Here is a 19560-nt window from a genome sequence, read left to right as displayed (position 1 = left end):
GGCTGGACAGCTTAGCAGTTTCTCCAACTTCTTGTATTCCTTCCATTTTTGCATGCTTCCTTTCCATCCTCTGAGCCATTCCTGCCCTATAATCTCTGAAATCACTTAACACACATATCAAGGTATCTTATGGTAATAAGAGAGGATTAATATTTAGCAATTATAAGTCCAAATAAGCATGTTTTCAATCAAAGCACATAATTAGGAAGGCAAATGTAAAACCATACAAATAGTATGAATAAGTGGGTAAAGAGTAGATAAAAATCACTCAATTGAGCATAAGATAAACCATAAAATAGTGGTTTATCAACCTCCCCACACTTAAACACTAGATGTCCTCATGCTAAGCTCAAGAGAAACTATAAAGATGAAGAGGAATGGTATGAAATGCAACCTATGAATGCAACTACATGCTAAATGCTTTGACTTACTTGGTTAAGAGTAAATAAGTTCTCCAAGACAAATACAAACCAATTTCTACTAATTCAAATCATTCAATAAAAAGCAAGTGAACTTGTAAGAAGACAGCTCATGAAAGTATGGAACATAGAATTTAAGCGTTGAACCCTCACTGGAAGTGTATATCACTCTAATCTCTCAAGTGTATAGGGTAATTCACTCTACTCTTCTCTAGTCATGCTTTCTAAACCTTGTTCTTTATCTAACCAATCAACAAAAATTTAATGTACCAATGCAAACATCATGAGGTCTTTTCAAGGTTGTAATGGGGCTAAGGTAAGGGTGAGGGTATATATATATATAAGGCTAAGTGAGCTAACAAAGTGAATCCTTGATTAGTCTAAGATCTCACCTAACATATACATACTTTATATAATTTAAAAATACTTTACCTAGCTACCCAAAATTTTCCCACTTTTGTATTACATGCTCATGTATCAAACTTATTTTTTAATTTTGTCCCATGTGCATTGATTTTTATTTTGCATTTGGGGTAATATATTTTTTTCATTTTTCTTTTCTTCTTCTCTTTTTTTTTTGTATCCCCTTATTTAATTACTTAATATATTTTTCTTCAATGCACATGGTAATTTAATTATTTTGATTTCACATGAGCATGCCTCCCAAATTTTCAAATAACTTATTCAATTTAATTCCCTACTTTTTCATATCATCCCATGTTCCCATAAAATTTCTCACACTTAAATTTTACACAATATCTATCTTAAGCTAACCAAGGATTCAACTTGGGATTCTTATTTTATTTTTCTGTTTAAGGCTAGTAATGTGGTTATAAAACAGAAGGGATTTAAAATCTTAAGGGGGCTAACAAGGGTGATGTAAAAGGTAGGCTAATTTTGGGATAAGTGAGCTAAAATCAAACAATGGCCTCAATCATATGCAAACATGTAAATATACTAAATATTGGACATATAGAATGGAACAAAGTAAATATTACAATCATAGAGAAGGGAAACACACAGGAATAAAAATTTATGGTTAAATAATGTAACCATGTAAATAAGCTCAAAATCTCACAGGTTGTGTGTTCTTTGGCTAAAAAAAAACCATGTTCCAAATACAACTTCAAACAAATTTACACATAAAAATTTTAAATTTTTTTTTATTTAAATTAGTGAAAATTTTCAAAAATAGGATCTTTAAGAAGAAACTTATTATTTTAACCAAGCAGTAACTAAACGCAAAAATCAAATAAACATGCAATTAAACATGCAAATGCAACAACTAATTTAATAAAGAAAATTTAAACATTGGTGTTGACACAGAAAGGTACTAATCCATGGAGATCGGTATCGACCTCCCCACACTTAAAGATTGCACCGTCCTCGGTGCATGCTGAGATGTGCAGGTGGACGGGTTGTTTCAACTGACGCTCTTCTTCAAGGATTGTGCAGATGGACTTGTCTTGTCTCCCCATGTAAACGTTTTCCGCTTCCCTTCCGGGTGGCCATCCTGAAAGAAGAGGAAAAAGAAAAAGTAACCCAAAAATAAAGATAGAAAATAAATTAGGTATGGGTGGGTTAATGCCAAAATGATAAGGGTCTCATTTACATGGAAGCTTCAACATGTAAGTGAGAAAACAATAGAAGCCATGGCATACCAATGGTGCAAAATTTGCAACAATGGGGAAAAGAGTGGGGGAGGAGAGATAATATAAATTCATGTCAATGCAAAAGTAATACAAATATAAAAGATTGGCATTGATTTAAATAATATTACTCAATCAGAATTAAACAAGTCACTAAGCATCAAGAAAATACCAGAAAAGATGTAACAGTTGAATAAGAATATTTGAACACCAATAATAATTTTAAAAAAATAAAAATATTCAATGAATGAAAGTATGCAAATAAATTAAATAAACTAGAATGGGAGTGAGAGAAAATAAGAAAGGAAGAAGAAAGAAATAAGAAAAGATAAGAGAATAAGGATTCGAAGAAGAAAAGATAAGAAAATTGGCACTAATCTGGATAGGTTGTGCGATGCTGGCGACGCGGTCGTGTGGGTGACGCGGTCGCGTGGTGCGCAAATAAGGTTAGGTGACGCGGACGCGTGGGGCACGCGATCGCGTGGCTCGATTTGTGCTAGTGGCGTGAGTGCAGCCTCACGGTCGCACAACTCTCTGTTCGAAACTCTTTTTGCCAAAATTATGGGTGACGCGATCGCGTGGTCGATGCGATCGCGTGAGTGGCCATCATGGGATATGACGCGGACGCGTGGGGCACGCGTTCGCGTGGTGAGGCTTGGGCTTCCAGCACGAGTCCAGCCCAACTCCAGCTCAACTTTCGGCCATGCACCCGTTTGACGTCGATTTTCAGGTCATGCGGCCGCGTGGGTGACGCGATCGCGTGGGAAGCCATTATTCCCATATGACGCGGTCGCGTCAGCGACGTGATCGCGTGGGGTGATTTGTGCCATTGGCACGCCTCCAGCGCTGCTCCGGCGTAACTCTCTGTTCATATTAATATTGTCTCCCATCTCCTTGCGACGCGGACGCGTCGCTGATGCGGTCGCGTCGCATGCTCGCTTTTTTTTTTTATCTGAAAAGATGCAGAATGCAGTGTTAATATGAATGTGATGCAAAACTCCAAGTTCAATATAATAAAATAAAATAAAATTTCAAAAACAAACAATACTAAATAAAATTAAAATTGAGAAAGGAATGATTATACCATGGTGGGTTGTCTCCCACCTAGCACTTTTATTTAAAGTCCTTAAGTTGGACATTTGGTAAGCTTCCTGTTATGGTGGCTTGTGCTTGAACTCATCCAGGAATCTCCACCAATGTTTGTATCTCCAGTAACCTCCGGGGTCCCAAACTAGGCGCAGAAAGCCTTCAAGTAAGTTAAAGCAAGTGACCAGGCCCCAAGAGTGGTTATTGATAGAATAGATTCCGGGGTCCCAGACCTTGCCTTTGCACCCATCTTCTTGTTGATCATCATTTTTTCACTTGGGTGGTGAACAGTCGGAATTCTCACTGAGACATCCAAACAGCTTCCTAGACCCATTCAGTTGAGTTTTATACCAACCTTTACGTTTAAACTTAAAGCTTCCAACCATGATGAACCTTGCAGGACAATTCTTACCACTGACCATCTTCCTTCTACTCTTAATGTCACAAAGAGCTCTAAGTTGACCATCCGTCTCCAGTAGCCCATATTCAAGTGGAATTAGAAAGCTAAGGGATATGAATTTTACCCACTTGAATGTTGTGAAGGATGATGGCAACTTAGGGGGAGGGGTTTCCAACAACTTTGGCAAGGTAATTTCAAGCTCCACTCCCTTGTGCTCTTCTTTGACATCTTCTACCTCTTGATCAACCTCTACAAAATCTTTAACCATGATCTGCCTTGGAGGTTGTCCGCTCTTCTCAACATCAACATCAAACACCGTGGAAGGAGGCTCTGTGACTGGACTTTCCAATGGAGGTACAACATCTCTTAAGTCTGCAACCACTTCGTCCTTTTTAATAATTACTGCTTTGTCCAGTTGTTTAAGTATAAAATTGTAGTCATCCTCGATGCTTTTCTTTCTATGACAACTCCTTTCAACTATTCTTTCATCTTCAAGGGTCTTTCCTACCCTTACCCGTAGGGCCTCCTCTAGCTCTTTATGAAGTATGGATTCGCGAAGATGATTCCTTCTTTCCTGTTCCATATCAATAGCATAATTGGGATCATCTTGCTCTTGGATTGATGGATGTGGGTGCTCTTCCATGGATGGTGGTGATGGGATGGAGAGATTATTCTGTGGTTGACAAGGAAGTACACTAGAGCTTGAGGGTTGATTGTTGAAGGTATTTGGTGGTCTGATTTGGGTGAAGAGAGCTTGTATAGTAGAGTTTAGATCGGCAAGTGCTTTCTCCATGGAGGTTTGGGGTAGATAGGAGGGTTCATTTGGTTCATAAGGTGGTTGGTATGGTGGTTGAGGGTTAGGGTCATATGGAGGTGAATGGCGGAAAGGGGCTTGTGAATTTGGTGGTCCAAAGTTATGTTGAGGAAAGGGTTCATAGGCATATGGTGGTGGTTGTTGATAGTCCATTGGAGGTGGTTGTTGCCATGAGGGTTGATCAAATCCTTGTGGCTCCTCCCATCTTTGATTGTTCCAACCTTGATGCCTGTTCTCATTGTAATTTCTTCTTCCTGCAACATAATTGTAACCAGACTCATAACCAAAGGGGTGAGAGTTCATAGTAGCAAATAAAAATTAAAAACGAAAATAAAAATAAATTTTAAATTAAAAGGTTATTTAAATTTTGAATTTGAAAATTAAATTTTGAAATTTGAAATTTGAAATTTTGAAATTTGAAATTTGAAATTTGAAAATTTTTAAATTTAAATTTTGAAAATTTTTAAATTTGATTTTTGAAATTTGATTTTTGAAATAAGATAAGATAAGATAAAAATTTTAAAAATAAAAATCTGAAATTTTTTTTTTCGAAAAAATTAATTAAAAATATTTTAAAACAATAAAATGACACCAAATTTCAAATTTTTAGATCAAAACGAAGAAAATAACTAAGAACAGCTTGAAGGTCAAGATGAACGTGAAGAACAACTTGAAGATCAAGATGAACACTAAGAATAAATTTTTGAAAAATTTTTTTTATAACTAAATAAAAACAAATAACCTCTTAATTTATGGAAAAGAAAAATTAAAAATAAAAATAAAAACAAATAAACAAGCAAAAATCAAAAAAAATATTTACAATAACCAATAATAAGGCACACGTTTGCAATTCCCCGGCAACGGCGCCATTTTGACGTTTGGATTTTTGCCAGTAAAGAATATCATAAAAACAGTCAGGTTGTAGATATACTCTCTAAACCGACAAAAATCCCTTCGTACAAACGTTTTGGTTGTCACAAGTAACAAACCCCTTTAAAATTGATAACCGAGTATTCAAACCTTGGGTCGTCTTCTCAAGGAATTGCAGGGAGGTATGTTCTTATTATTGGTTATGGAGATTGTAAATTTGGGGGTTTGAGAAATTTGGAGTTTGGGCAATGTACACAGGTATATTTAAATGACAAGTAAAATAAATTAACAATAATAAAATCTCTTGGCAAGGTATGGAGAACTGGAGGTCCTATCCTAGTTATCCTTATCAATTGTGATGAGAATTGGATTCTTCCCCCACCTTATTAACCTCCAACTATGAAGGTAAGTTAAGTGGACAAATTAATTCCAATTTTTAATCAACAATGAGTTTGATAACTCAAGAGTTACCAATGTCTCAACCAAAGCCAAAAGGGAAAAATGTCTACTTGAATGAAAATAATTTGGATACACAAAGGGCAGTGACAAATTAAAGAGAGCAATCATAAGTCTGAAAATACCTCAAATTATATTAAATAAAGAAATCAATTCTAACATGGAGTTCATAAATTAAATTGAGAAAGTTAATAAAAATAAAGAACCTGGATTGAGAGTCAATCCTAAAACTAAGAGAAATCCTAAATCCTAATCCTAAGAGAGAGGAGAGAACCTCTCTCTCTAAAAACTACATCTACTCCTAAAAATTGTGAATTATGAGAGCCTCCTTTGAATGGATGCATTTTCCTACTTTATAGCCTCTAATCTGTGTTTTCTGGGACGCGAACTGGGTCGGAAACAGTCCAGAATTCGCTGGTTTCGAATTTTAATGCGCTGATTTCCGTCACTGCGACGCGGCCGCATGGATCACGCGGTCGCGTCACCTAGCGTCAAGGGAACTATAATATATTATATATCAAATCGAAGCCCCAGACGTTATCTTTCCAACGCAACTAGAACCGCATCGTTTGGACCTCTGTAGCTCAAGTTATACCCGTTTGAGTGCAGAGAAGTCAGGCTGGACAGCTTAGCAGTTTCTCCAACTTCTTGTATTCCTTCCATTTTTGCATGCTTCTTTTCTATCCTCTGAGCCATTCCTGCCCTATAATCTCTGAAATCACTTAACACACATATCAAGGCATCTTATGGTAATAAGATAGGATTAATATTTAGCAATTATAAGTCCAAAGAAGCATGTTTTCAATCAAAGCACATAATTAGGAAGGCAAATGTAAAACCATGCAAATAGTATGAATAAGTGGGTAAAGAGTAGATAAAAATCACTCAATTGAGCACAAGATAAACCATAAAATAGTGGTTTATCAACGCCGTTCGCTGTAAAGCTTTTCCAACGACTCTCACGAAGACAGCAATTAGATGGTTCGTCAACCTACCTCCAAAGTCCATCTCCAATTTTGACGACCTAGCCAAAAAATTCCTGGCCAGATTCTCCATCCAAAAAGATAAGGCTAAACACGCCCCCAGTCTACTAGGTATCAAGGAAGGAGAGCGGGAAAGTCTCCGCAACTACATGGAAGATTCAACAAAACGTGCCTAGACATACAAAGCTTACCAACAGAGGCTGCCATCATGGGCCTCATCAATGGCCTACTAGAAGGACCCTTCAGCTAATCTATATCAAAGAAATATCCCACATCCCTAGACGAGGTACAAGAGCGGGCAGAGAAGTACATCAACATGGAAGAAAATTCTCGACTTGGAGAAGCCTCGAAATCCGGTTTCACCTATCGAGATAAAGATAAAGAATCCAAGAAGAAGGAAGATCGAACGGGCGAAAAAATTAAAAAGTATCATAATTACACCCCTCTTTGGGTGTCCCTTGTGGATATCTACAAAGAATTCTGTAACACAGAAAAGATACCCCCAGCTCGACCACTCAAAGGCGAAAAAGGAGGAGGAAATCGGAACGAGTACTGTGAATATCATCGGGTCCGAGAACATTCCACCAACGAGTGCTTTGACTTAAAAAACATCATAGAAAAATTAGTAAGGGAAGGAAAACTAAATCGGTATCTAGCCACCCGAGATGATGAACAAAGAAAAAGACGAAGAGATGAAGACGTCAGACGAGCTTAGTGATCACCTCGCACGCCAGAAAGACATGTCCATATGATACACGGAGGATTTGTAGGAGGTGGAACCTCCAAATCATCCCGCAAAAGATACCTCAAAGAAGTATATCATGTCGAAGGGAAGGAGGAAGCACCCGACATCCCTGCAATCACGTTCACCAAAGAAGACGCATCTGGTATCATCTCAGGACACGACGATCTCATGGTCATCACCATCATACTGGCAAACGCCAATCTCCACCGCACATTAATAGACCAAGGGAGTTCTGCCGACATCTTATTCAAAACTGCTTTCGGCAAACTCGGCCTAGAAGAAAAAGAGCTTAGAGCATACCCGAACAGCCTGTTTAGACTGGGAGATACCCTAGTACAACCACTGGGATACGTGTCACTACACACAACCTTCGGAAAAAGGAATCAGTCCAGAACGCTCAAGATAGACTACATCGTGGTCGATGTGAGTTCAGCCTACAATGCCTTAATAGGCCGGACAACACTAAACCAACTCGGCGCAATAGTCTCAACTCCACATCTATGCATGAAATTTCTAACTCCAGAAGGGATAGCTACAATAAAAGCAGATCAAAAGATGGCACGCCGCTGTTATAATGAAAGTCTAAACCTCAGAGGCAGAGGAGAAGAGTTCCATACAATTGAGCTTGGTGGAATTCAGAGACGAGAAGAACTCTGCCCACAGCTCGAAGGTGGAATAGAGAAAGTTCAGATCGGAGACACCTCGGACAAAACGACTAACATTGGCACGATCCTGAAAGGAGAGGCAAAGGAATCACTAGTACAGTTCTTGCGAGATAATGTTGATCTTTTCGAATGGAAAGCTGCAGACATGCCAGGCATAGACCCCAAGCTAATGTGCCACAAGTTGGCGGTCTATCCAGGATCTCGGCCGGTACAGCAGAGACGAAGAAAACTTGGACCAGAACGATCCCAAGCCGTGGAAGAACAGGTACAAGCACTACTAGAGGCAGGATTCATAAGAGAATTCAAGTACCCACTATGGCTAGCTAACGTCGTCTTGGTGAAAAAATCAAATGGGAAGTGGCGAATGTGCACCGACTACACCGACCTCAACCAAGCCTGCCCAAAAGATCCTTACCCACTCCCAAGTATCGACGCCCTGGTAGATGCTTCCTCCGGATATAGATACCTCTTGTTTATGGATGCAGATTCCGGATACAACTAAATTCCCATGTATCCACCAGATCAAGAAAAGACCTCGTTTTTAACGCCAAAAGAAAATTACTGCTACATTGTGATGCCTTTCGGCCTCAAGAATGCGAGAGCTACTTATCAAAGGCTGATGAATAAAGTCTTTTCAGATTATATCGGAAAAATCATGGAAGTATATGTGGACGACATGTTAATAAAGACACAAAGCGAAGAAACATTATTGTCCGACCTGGCCCAAGTGTTCAACACTATAAGGAAGCATGACATACGACTCAATCCCACAAAGTGCACCTTTGCAGTAGAAGTGGGCAAATTCTTAGGTTTCATGCTCACACAAAGAGGAATTGAAGCAAATCCAGACAAATGCCAGGCTATACTCAACATGAAGTGCCCGACTTGTGTCAGAGAGGTACAACAACTCAACAGGAGATTGGCAGCCTTATCCAGATTCTTAGGAGGATCAGCAATAAGATCTCTCCCTTTCTATGCCACTCTAAGGAAAGGAAAGAAGTTCGAATGGACAACAGAATGCGAGCAAGCCTTCCAGGATTTCAAAAACTTCTTGGGACAACCGCCTATCCTAACTCGACCACGAGAGGAAGAACCACTCGTATTATATCTTGCAGTAGGAAGTCAGGCAGTAGCCTCAGCACTGGTTCGAGAGGATGACAAAGGGCAACAGCCTGTATATTTCATCAGTAAAGCGCTGCAGGGATCCGAGCTGAACTACCAAAAAATAGAAAAATTCGCCTACACTCTCATACTGACATCTCGACGACTTCGCCCATACTTCCAGGCCCACACCATTAAGGTTCGGACCGACCAGCCCACAAAGGGATACTACAAAAAATAGATCTAGCAGGCAGAATTTTACAATGGGCAGTCGAGTTATCCGAGTTCGACCTCCAATACGAAGCTCGGACAGCCATCAAATCACAATACTTGGCCGACTTCATTGCAGAATTCACAGATACCCGGAAAACCCCCACAGAATGGAATCTCTACGTGGACGGGTCTTCAAATAAGACTGGAAGCGGCGCAGGTGTGATAATAGAAAGCAACCAAGGAACCCAAGTTGAGCTTTCCCTCAAATTTGGGTTTCCGGCTTCAAACAACCAGGCAGAATATGAGGAGTTACTAGCTGGTTTGAAGCTGGCTAAGGAGGTTGGAGCTCAAAAACTCAACATCTTCAGCGACTCAAAAGTAGTCACCTCACAGATAACAGGGAGTTAGCAAGCCAAAGATCCCACCATGAAAAAGTATTTGGATATAACCAAAGAACAGCTCGGACAACTCGGGGAATATAAGATCTGCCACATACCCGCGAACAAAATGCCCGAGCTGATGCACTCTCAAAACTAGCCAGCACCAAACCAGGGGGTAACAATAGAAGCCTCATCCAGGAAATGCTACAGAACCCGTCAATCTCGGAAGCAGAAAAAGTCCTAGCTATAACAAGTCAGGATCAAGGATGGATGACCCCTATAATTAATTACCTCCAAGAAGAAACACTCCCCGCAAATGAGAAGGAAGCAAAAGGGTTAAAACAGGAGGCTCAGTACTACACTATCATAAACAACACCCTATACAAAAGAGGGATTTCAATACCATTATTAAAATGTATGCCGACCTCTAACACAAGGGAAGATTTAGAGGAAGTACACAGCGGTATTTGTGGCAATCATCTCGGGGCACAAGCTCTCACCAAAAAGGTACTTCGGGCGGGATTTTACTGGCCAACTCTACAAAAGGAAGCTACAAAATTCGTAAACACATGTCCCCCATGCCAGAAACATGCCAACTTTCACATCGCCCCGCCAGAAGAACTCATCAGGTAACTTCGCCTTGGCCATTTGCAAAATGGGGACTCGATCTTCTCGGACCCTTTCCCCAGGAATCAGGACAAGTCAAATTCCTCATAGTAGGAGTAGACTATTTCACAAAGTGGATTGAGGCAGAGCCCCTAACCAACGCCACTGTTCAAAGAAGCCGGAGATTCCTATATAGGAACATTGTCACAAGGTTTGGGGTTCCATACTCCATCACCACAGACAATGGCACTCAATTCACAGATGCAGGCTTCAGGAAATTAGTAGCCGACTTAAACATAAAGTACCAGTTCACATCCGTCGAACATCCTCAAGCCAATGGGCAAGCTAAAGCTGCCAACAAAGTCATATTGGCTGGGTTGAAATGGAGACTACAAGATGCGAAGGGAGCTTGGGCTGAAGAACTTCGACAGGTCCTATGGGCATATCGAACCACGCCACATTCCACCACAAACAAATCACCGTTCCGATTAGCGTATGGAGTGGAGGCAATGATCCCAGTAGAGGCCGAGGAAGGGTCCCCTAGAGTGGTCCACTACAATGAACAAGCCAACTCTCAGCTTCAAAGATAAGAGCTCGACCTACTTCCAAAAATCCAAGAAAGAGCTCGGATCAAGGAAGAAGCGCTAAAGCGCCGAATGGCTTCGAGGTATAATCAGAGGGTAGTTCCAAGAAGTTTCGTTGAGAATGATCTCATCCTAATTCGAAATGATATTGGAACAACTCGACTTGGAGAAGGAAAGCTGGCAGTAAACTGGAAAGGACCCTACCGAGTTACAGAAGTACTAGGAAAGGGCTACTACAGACTGTCCGAACTCGAGGGACGAGAGCTCCCCAGATCATGGCACGCTTGCAACCTAAGAAGGTACTATAGCTAGAAGATCTCGTCATAGGATGCACTCTTTTTCCTGAAAAGGTTTTTTAATGAGGCACCAAGTTGAGATCTAGAAATTATTCGACTTAAAGAAATGAAAAACTCCCGCATGTATATATTTTCATTTTCTTTTGAATAAAATATATTTTAGATATTCTACAAATTCTCAAGATGCATTAATCTGAAGCATTCATCGGCCGATCATAAAGCAACAGATCGGAAGAAAGTGAAAAATAGATTCACTGCACGATCACAATGGAAGACCAATAAAGATGAAAACGCGATTCATCTAAAGGTCGACCAAACAAAGACAGAAATCACCTTCTACAAATCGGCAAAGATGAACACAGAATAATGCAAGAAGTTATCGAAAGTAATCCAAAAAAGAACCTGAGGAGGTCTTATGGATTGCTAAATAATAACTTAAAGACTGGCCGACATTGAGAAGTCGGACCAAGTCAACCCAAGTTATCAGCAAATCCCGGGAAAGAGGTCTGTCAACCCTATAAAAGAGGAATTGCTATAACTTAGAAGAGATCGACCTAACGAAGTCAGTTTCCTACAAAACAAGTTATAAAAGTAATCCCTAAAAGAGACCTGACAAAGGTCCAAGAAAGAGGATTACGAAATAACTTAGAAGAGATCGACCTAACGAAGTCAGTTTCCTACAAAACAAGTTATAAAAGTAATCCCTGAAAGAGACCTAACGAAGGTCCAAGAAAGAGGATTACGAAATAAAATAGAAGAGATCAACATAAAGAAGTCGGTCCCCTACAACAAAACAAGTTATAAAAGTAATCCCTGAAAGAGACCTGACAAAGGTCCAAGAAAGAGGATTACGAAATAACTTAGAAGAAATCGACATAAAAAAGTTGGTCCCCTACAACAAAACAAGTTATAAAAGTAATCTCTGAAATAGACCTGACAAAGGTCCAAGAAAGAGGATTACGAAATAACTTAGAAGAAATCAACATAAAAAAGTCGGTCCCTTACAACAAAATAAGTTATAAAAGTAATCCCTAAAAGAGACCTGACAAAGGTCCAAGAAAGAGGATTACGAAATAACTTAGAAGAGATCGACCTAACGAAGTCAGTTTCCTACAAAACAAGTTATAAAAGTAATCCCTGAAAGAGACCTAACAAAGGTCCAAGAAAGAGGATTACGAAATAAAATAGAAGAGATCAACATAAAGAAGTCGGTCCCCTACAACAAAACAAGTTATAAAAGTAATCCCTGAAAGAGACCTGACAAAGGTCCAAGAAAGAGGATTACGAAATAACTTAGAAGAAATCGACATAAAAAAGTTGGTCCCCTACAACAAAACAAGTTATAAAAGTAATCCCTGAAATAGACCTGACAAAGGTCCAAGAAAGAGGATTACGAAATAACTTAGAAGAAATCGACATAAAAAAGTCGGTCCCCTACAACAAAACAAGTTATAAAAGTAATCCCTGAAAGAGACCTGACAAAGGTCCAAGAAAGAGGATTACGAAATAACTTAGAAGAAATCGACATAAAGAAGTCGGTCTCCTACAACGAATAAGTTATAAAAGTAATCCCTGAAAGAGACCTGACAAAGGTCCAAGAAAGAGGATTACCGAAATAACTTAAAAGAAGATGACATAAAGAAGTCGACCTCCTACAAACAAATTATAAAAGAAGTCCCTGAAAGAGAGCTAGCAAGGGTCCAAGAAAGAGGACTGCAAAAGTAATGGGAAAGAGGACCAACGTAAAGAAATCGGTTACGGATTGCTAGAAATACAAAGCAAGAGCGAGAAAACCGAGAAACAAGTTGGATCCCCCACATCCACGATCTCAAAGGATCCAACCAACAAGCAACAAGTGCTAAGATAAGCGCAAACGAGCATGATAAAATCCAATATTATAACGAGCTTCAGGGTCAGGCCCAAAAGCTTGAAAACTACTTGTTGTTTTTCAAAACAAAAGTTGCTAGGCAAGCAACCCAAAGGAGTATCCACAGTCAAGCAAAACATTCAAATTACACATAAAGAGTTTAAAAGCCCACAAGCCGGGCCAACTACACAAATACCCGAAGAGAAATCAGCAAAGATCAGGAGCCCTCTCGGTAGCATCAGTACGAGGAGAGGGAGGGCGAGTCTAAATAGGCACAGCATCCACGATTCCATCATCCCAGTTCAGAATCTGGCAATCTGGATCAGACACAACTGGAGGAACTGAAGAGGTCGACACTTTGGCAGAAGACACAGGGGGAGGTTCAACATCATCATCATCCTGGTCATCAGGGACAATCTTACCATCCCTCACAACATTATCCAGGCTGAAGAGAGTAAGATCGGCCTCGGGAGCAATAATCCGAACCTGCTCCCTCAAGTTCTCATAGGCAGCAGTTACGCTGCCAACAAGATGACCTTGGAGCTCGGAATAATCAGCTTGGGCATTCTCCAACTCCTCCCTCAGGCGTACCACCTCCCGATAAGATGTCACATAGCTGTCCTTATGCCTCAGAGCCGTGTCCTCGGCCAGCCTCACAGAAGCCGCCAGAGAAAGGAAACTCGCCTTCTCGTTCTCCAGATCCTTCTCCAGCTTGGCTACCTTTGCTTCAAGCTCCTCTTTCAGGCCCTTCATCCGATCAAACTCCCGTTTTGCCTCTTCCATAAAGGCTTTGGTGGCATGGAGAGGAAGATTTTGAGCAGTTTGGTATAGGGCAGCCCCCACATATGCCATCCTAACACTACTTCGAGTTGTAAAGTCCAGATGGCGAAGGAGCGACCTATCATCTATAGGAAGGGCACCAAAGGGACCAATTTGCTGATCTACGAACTCGATCGCATCAAAATCAGGGGCATCAAGGTTGAAAGGCTCAATTGTTTTTTGCTTCTTGTTAGGAGGAGCACCAGAAGCAATGGCAGAAGATTGAGGAGGCTAAGCCAGACGAACCCGAGGAGTGAGGATCACCTTCCTCGGCCTAGGAGAACCCGGCACGAGCGGCTTCACTTGAACCTGAGAAGATCCATCCCCGTCTGCCTTGGCCGAGATGTTTTGAGCAGCAGCAGCCTTTTTCGCCTTCTTGTAGGCCTTCATGGAATCATTATTTTTCGACATCTCTGAAAATACAGAATCAACCACAATGATGAGTTATAACATAGGAGAAGAAAAACTCAGAAACAAATATAGAAACAAGTTAGATAGTACCCAAAGCAGTTCAAACCAAAGATGGATCACTCAAGAATCTTTTTGTTTCCAAATGGGGTGGTTCCCCCCACAAATCTTCAAGAACAACCACAAAAGCCCGCTCAACCTCATTAAGCATCTCCCATGTATAACGTGGCACTCTCACATTCTTTTGCCACTTTAGAGGAAAAGCAGGCTCATCATTCTCATCAAGAAAAAAAGGGGCGGACCCCCTCAACAGCACGGACTTGGAAGAAATAATTCTTAAAATCTTTAAAAGACTCATTATACATGGCAACAACTTTATGCCCCTGGGCCGATCTGAAAGAAACCCAGGAAGCTTTCTTTTTGGAAGAACCCCCGGGCTTGGCCGAGACAAAAAGATAGAGGAAAAGAGTTTGAGAATGTGTTATGCCTAACTCTTGGCAAAGAAGTTGAAATATCTTGATAAAACCCCAGGAATTCGGATGAAGCTGGGATGGAGCAATGTTACATGACCACAACAAGTCGGTCTCGAAAGCAGTAAAAGGAAAAGTAACATCTAACTGGCTGAAGAAATATTCATAGGCGTAGAAGAAGGGACGCTCCCCCGCGAAGAAAGTAAGAAAACAAGCCCTCTCATCAGAGTCAGGAGCTACAAGTTCATAATCCCTCTCCCGAGCACTGTTACCACAGATCCTATGACGTTTCCTCAGCTCTACACAAAATTCAGCATCCACGACAGAGACACACATTAGGACAAGGGAGTCCAGCCAATCGGACATTCCCTCGGGAACTTTGGAAGACATCTCTACAATGTTATTGCGAGAAGACATGAGGCCGACTAATCCTAGAATAAGAAAAGAAGATTGGATTACTAAAAAGCATCTTGGACAAGGGGCAAAACGACTCGACTAATATGATACAGGCAAACAAGCAGAAAAGGAAAACCCCAAGAATCAAACCAAAATCCTGGGGCATCCTTTGGAGGCAGTAACAAAGCAAGGCTTCAGGAAATTTCTACAGCTTACGTCTCGGCACTCATCAAACGAGAAAAAAGGAGGAAAAAATCGAACCTGGAAAATAAGAGAAAACCTCGAAAGGAAGCGGAGGAGCAAGAAGCGACAGAGTCAACCCTCGAACGGAAAAAATTCGCCAGAAGAGGATGAAGGGAGAAACCCAGAATCACTCTTGTTTTTTCCACAGAAAGCGCTAGTAGAGCAGGCGTCTCAGGAAGAAACTGTGAAAATCTAGGGAAAAACAGAAAATGAGAGAGAAAAGGGAGAGGTTACGAAGGGAAATGAATAAGAGAAACCGTTTCTGATGGAAAAATTCAAACCAAAGGAAACGGGGCATTTGAAGTCAATTAATGAGGGCATTAAACCCTCGCACGTTCCCAAAGCGTTGATATAAAAGCGCGTGCTTTTAAAGGAAAAACGTTCCGCATTCAAAAAGGCTCAACAAAGAAAGGTATCGACAAAATGCTTGAGTTCGGTTTCACTAGAAAGGGACCGAAGTCAAGGACTCGACCTCAACAAAAAGACCGAGCTCAAGCAGGGGCACTGTTCATACCCTGAGTCGAGCTATCCGACTTGGGATGATTGGAGATAAAGCGACCGACCTCTTCAGGTCAGACTATCCGACCTCTCTCCAAAAGAGGTCGGCCAAATCGATAGGAAAGCCCAAAAAGGGCCCAACTCAAGGAACACAGCCCAAATTTGAGGGCGGCTCAAGCCTACAGAGAGAAGGGCGGTTCCGTTGAAGATAAGCTGACCTCACCCAAAGATAAGATAAGATAACTAACTTATCTTATCTAAGAAGGTCACTTCTCACTACTATAAATACACTAGAGCACCCAGGTATAACTCATACTCTGATTCTATTAAAAACCTGTTAATACCTTTGCTAACTTAAGCATCGGAATCTCTTGCAGGTACCACCACCCTCCGGTGACAAAGGATCAGCAGCTTAGCTAGTCCAACAAGTCGGACACGACAGCTCCGGCCGCCACCCACCAGCCGGGCACGTCATCTCCGACCAGTACAGAAGATCTCATCCGAGATCGACCTACAGTTTCAGGTAACCCTCGGAATAGGAATCACTTTCTTCTTGGCCACAACTTCAAAGAAGTGGTCTTGATGCACCCTTGAGATGAATCTCTCCATCTCCCATGATTCGGAGGTGGAAGCTTTTGCCTTCCCTTTCCTCTTTCTAGAGGTTTCTCCGGCCTTTGGTGCCATAAATGGTTATGGAAAAACAAAAAGCAACGTTTTTACCACACCAAACTTAGAAGGTTTGCTCGTCCTCGAGCAAAAGAAGAATGAAGAGAGTAGAGGAAGAAGAAATAGAGGAGATGAAGGGGAGTTAGTATTTCGGCCAAGGGGGAGAAGTAGTGTTTAAGATGTGTGAAAATGAAGGGGTGAAGATGATTTTATATAGGAGTGGGGAGAGGGTAAGATTCGGCCATGTATGAGTGGGTTTAGGAGGGAAAGTGGTTTGAATATGAATGGTGAGGTAGGTGGTGTTTATGATGGATGGATGTGGATTGGTGAAGGGTTTATGGAGAAAAGGGTAGGATTTGATAGGTGAGGGGTTTTTGGGAAGAGGTATTGAGTTGATTGGTGAAGGGTATTTGGGGGAGAGTATTATGAAAAGGTGTGAAGAAGAGAGAGAGTGAGTTGAGGTTGGTGGAGATCCTGTGGGGTCCACAGATCCTGAGGTGTCAAGGATTTCTCATCCCTGTACCAATTAGGCATGCAAAACGCCCTCTGCTGCCAATCCTGGCGTTAAACGCCAGGTTGCTGCCCATTTCTGGCGTTTAACGCCAGCTTCTTGCCCTTTTCTGGCATTAAACGCCAGTCTGGTGCCCATTTCTGGCGTTAAACGCCCAGAATGGTGCCAGACTGGGCGTTTAATGCCCATTCTACTGCCCTTACTGGCGTTTAAATGCCAGTAGGCTTCTCCTCCAGGGTGTGCTATTTTTCATTATGTTTTTCAGTTTGTTTTTGCTTTTTCAATTATTTTTGTGACTTCACATGATCATCAACCTATAGAAAACATAAAATAACAATTGAAAATAGAAATTTAACATAGATAAGTAAAATTGGGTTGCCTCCCAACAAGCGCTTCTTTAATGTCACTAGCTTGATAGTGGGCTCTCATGGAGCCTCACAGATACTCAGAGCATGATGATGGCCTCTCAACACCAAACTTAGAGTTTGGTTGTGGCCTCCCAACACCAAACTTAGAGTTTGAATGTGGGGATTTTGTTTGACTCTGCATTGAGAGAAGCTTTTCATGCTTCCTCTCCATGGTTACAGAGGGATATCCTTGATCTTTAAACACAAGGGAGTCCTCATTCACTTGAAGGACCAGTTCTCCTCTATCAACATCAATCACAGCTTTTGCTGTGGCTAGGAAGGGTCTGCCAAAAATGATGGATTCATCCATACACTTCCCAGTGTCTAGGATTATGAAATCAGCAGGGATGTAGTGGTCTTCAACCTTTACCAAGACATCCTCTACAAGTCCATAAGCCTGTTTTCTTTAATTTTCTGCCATCTCTAGTGAGATTCTTACAGCTTGTACCTCAAGGATTCCTAGCTTCTCCATTACAAAGAGAGGCATGAAGTTTATGCTTGACCCTAGGTCACACAGAGCCTTCTCAAGGGTCATGGTGCCTATGGTACAAGATATTGAGAACTTTCCAGGATCTTGTCTCTTCAGAGGTATTTTTTGCCTAGTCAAGTCATCCAGTTCTTTGGTGAGCAAGGGGGGTTCATCCTCCCAAGTCTCATTACCAAATAACTTGGTATTTAGCTTCATGATTGCTCCAAGGTACTTAGCAACTTATTCTTTAGTAACATCTTCATCCTCTTAAGAGGAAGAATACTCATCAGAGCTCATGAATGGCAAAAGTAAATTCAATGGAATCTCTATGGTCTCAGTGTGAGCCTCAGATTCGCATGGTTCCTCATTAGGGAACTCCTTGGAGGCCAGTGGACGTCCATTGAGGTCTTCCTCAGTGGAGATCACTGCCTCTTCCTCCTCTCCAGGTTCGGTCGTGTGGGTTAGGTTGATGGCCTTGCACTCTCCTTTTGGATTCTCTTCTGTATTCCTTGGAAGAGTACTAGGAGGGAGTTCAATAACTTTCTTGCTCAGCTGACCCACATGTGCCTCCAAATTTCTAATGGAGGACCTTATTTCAGTCATGAAACTTTGAGTGGTTTTAATTAGATCAAAGACTACAATTGCTAAGTTAGAGTGGCTCTGCTTAGAATTCTCTATTTGTTGCTGAGAAGATGATGGAAAAGGCTTTCTATTGCTAAACCTATTTCTTCCACCATTATTGTTGTTGAAGCCTTGTTGAGGCCTCTGTTGATCCTTCCATGAGAGGTTTGGATGATTTTTCCATGAAGGATTATAGGTTCTTCCATAGGATTCTCCCATGTAATTCACCTCTTCCATTGCTGGGTTCTCAGGATCATAAGCTTCTTCTTCAGATGAAGCTTCTTTGGTACTGCCTGTTGCTGCTTGCATTCCAGATAGACTCTGAGAAATCATATTGACTTATTGAGTCAATATTTTGTTCTGAGCTAATATGGCATTCAGAGTATCAATCTCAAGAACTCCTTTCTTCTGATTTGTCCCATTATTCACAGGATTCCTTTCAGAAGTGTACATGAATTGGTTATTTGCAACCATTTCAATGAGTTCCTGAGCTTCTGCAGGCGTCTTCTTCAGATGAAGAGATCCTCCAGCAGAGCTATCCAATGACATCTTGGACAGTTCAGATAGACCATCATAGAAAATACCTATGATGCTCTATTTTGAAAGCATGTCAGAAGGACACCTTCTGATCAATTGCTTGTATCTTTCCCAGGCATCATAGAGGGATTCACCTTCCTTCTGTCTAAAGGTTTGGACTTCCACTCTAAGCTTGCTCAATTTTTGAGGTGGAAAGAATTTTTCCAAGAAGGCATTGACTAGCTTTTCCTAAGAGTTCAGGCTTTCTTTAGGTTGTGAATCCAACCATGTTCTAGCTCTATCTCTTACAGCAAAGGGAAAATGCATAAGTCTATAGACCTCGGGATCAACCCCATTGGTCTTGACAGTGTCACAGATTTGCAAGAATTCAGCTAAGAACTG

At 41.2% G+C, this 19560-nt stretch overlaps 1 non-coding gene across 1 annotated transcript; it reads left to right on the top strand.

Moving 5' to 3' along the window:
- The first annotated feature begins 19245 nt into the window (after positions 1-19245).
- On the top strand, positions 19246-19353 carry LOC148574142 (small nucleolar RNA R71). The gene has a single exon (XR_015906329.1). It is a non-coding gene; the product is annotated as a small nucleolar RNA R71 (small nucleolar RNA).
- The last annotated feature ends 207 nt before the right edge of the window (positions 19354-19560 follow it).

Source organism: Arachis ipaensis, chromosome B2 (genome assembly GCF_059453495.1).
Source record: "Arachis ipaensis isolate K30076 ecotype BB chromosome B2, ASM5945349v1, whole genome shotgun sequence".
Taxonomy (NCBI): domain Eukaryota; kingdom Viridiplantae; phylum Streptophyta; class Magnoliopsida; order Fabales; family Fabaceae; genus Arachis; species Arachis ipaensis.
This window is presented reverse-complemented; position numbering and strand designations above follow the sequence as displayed.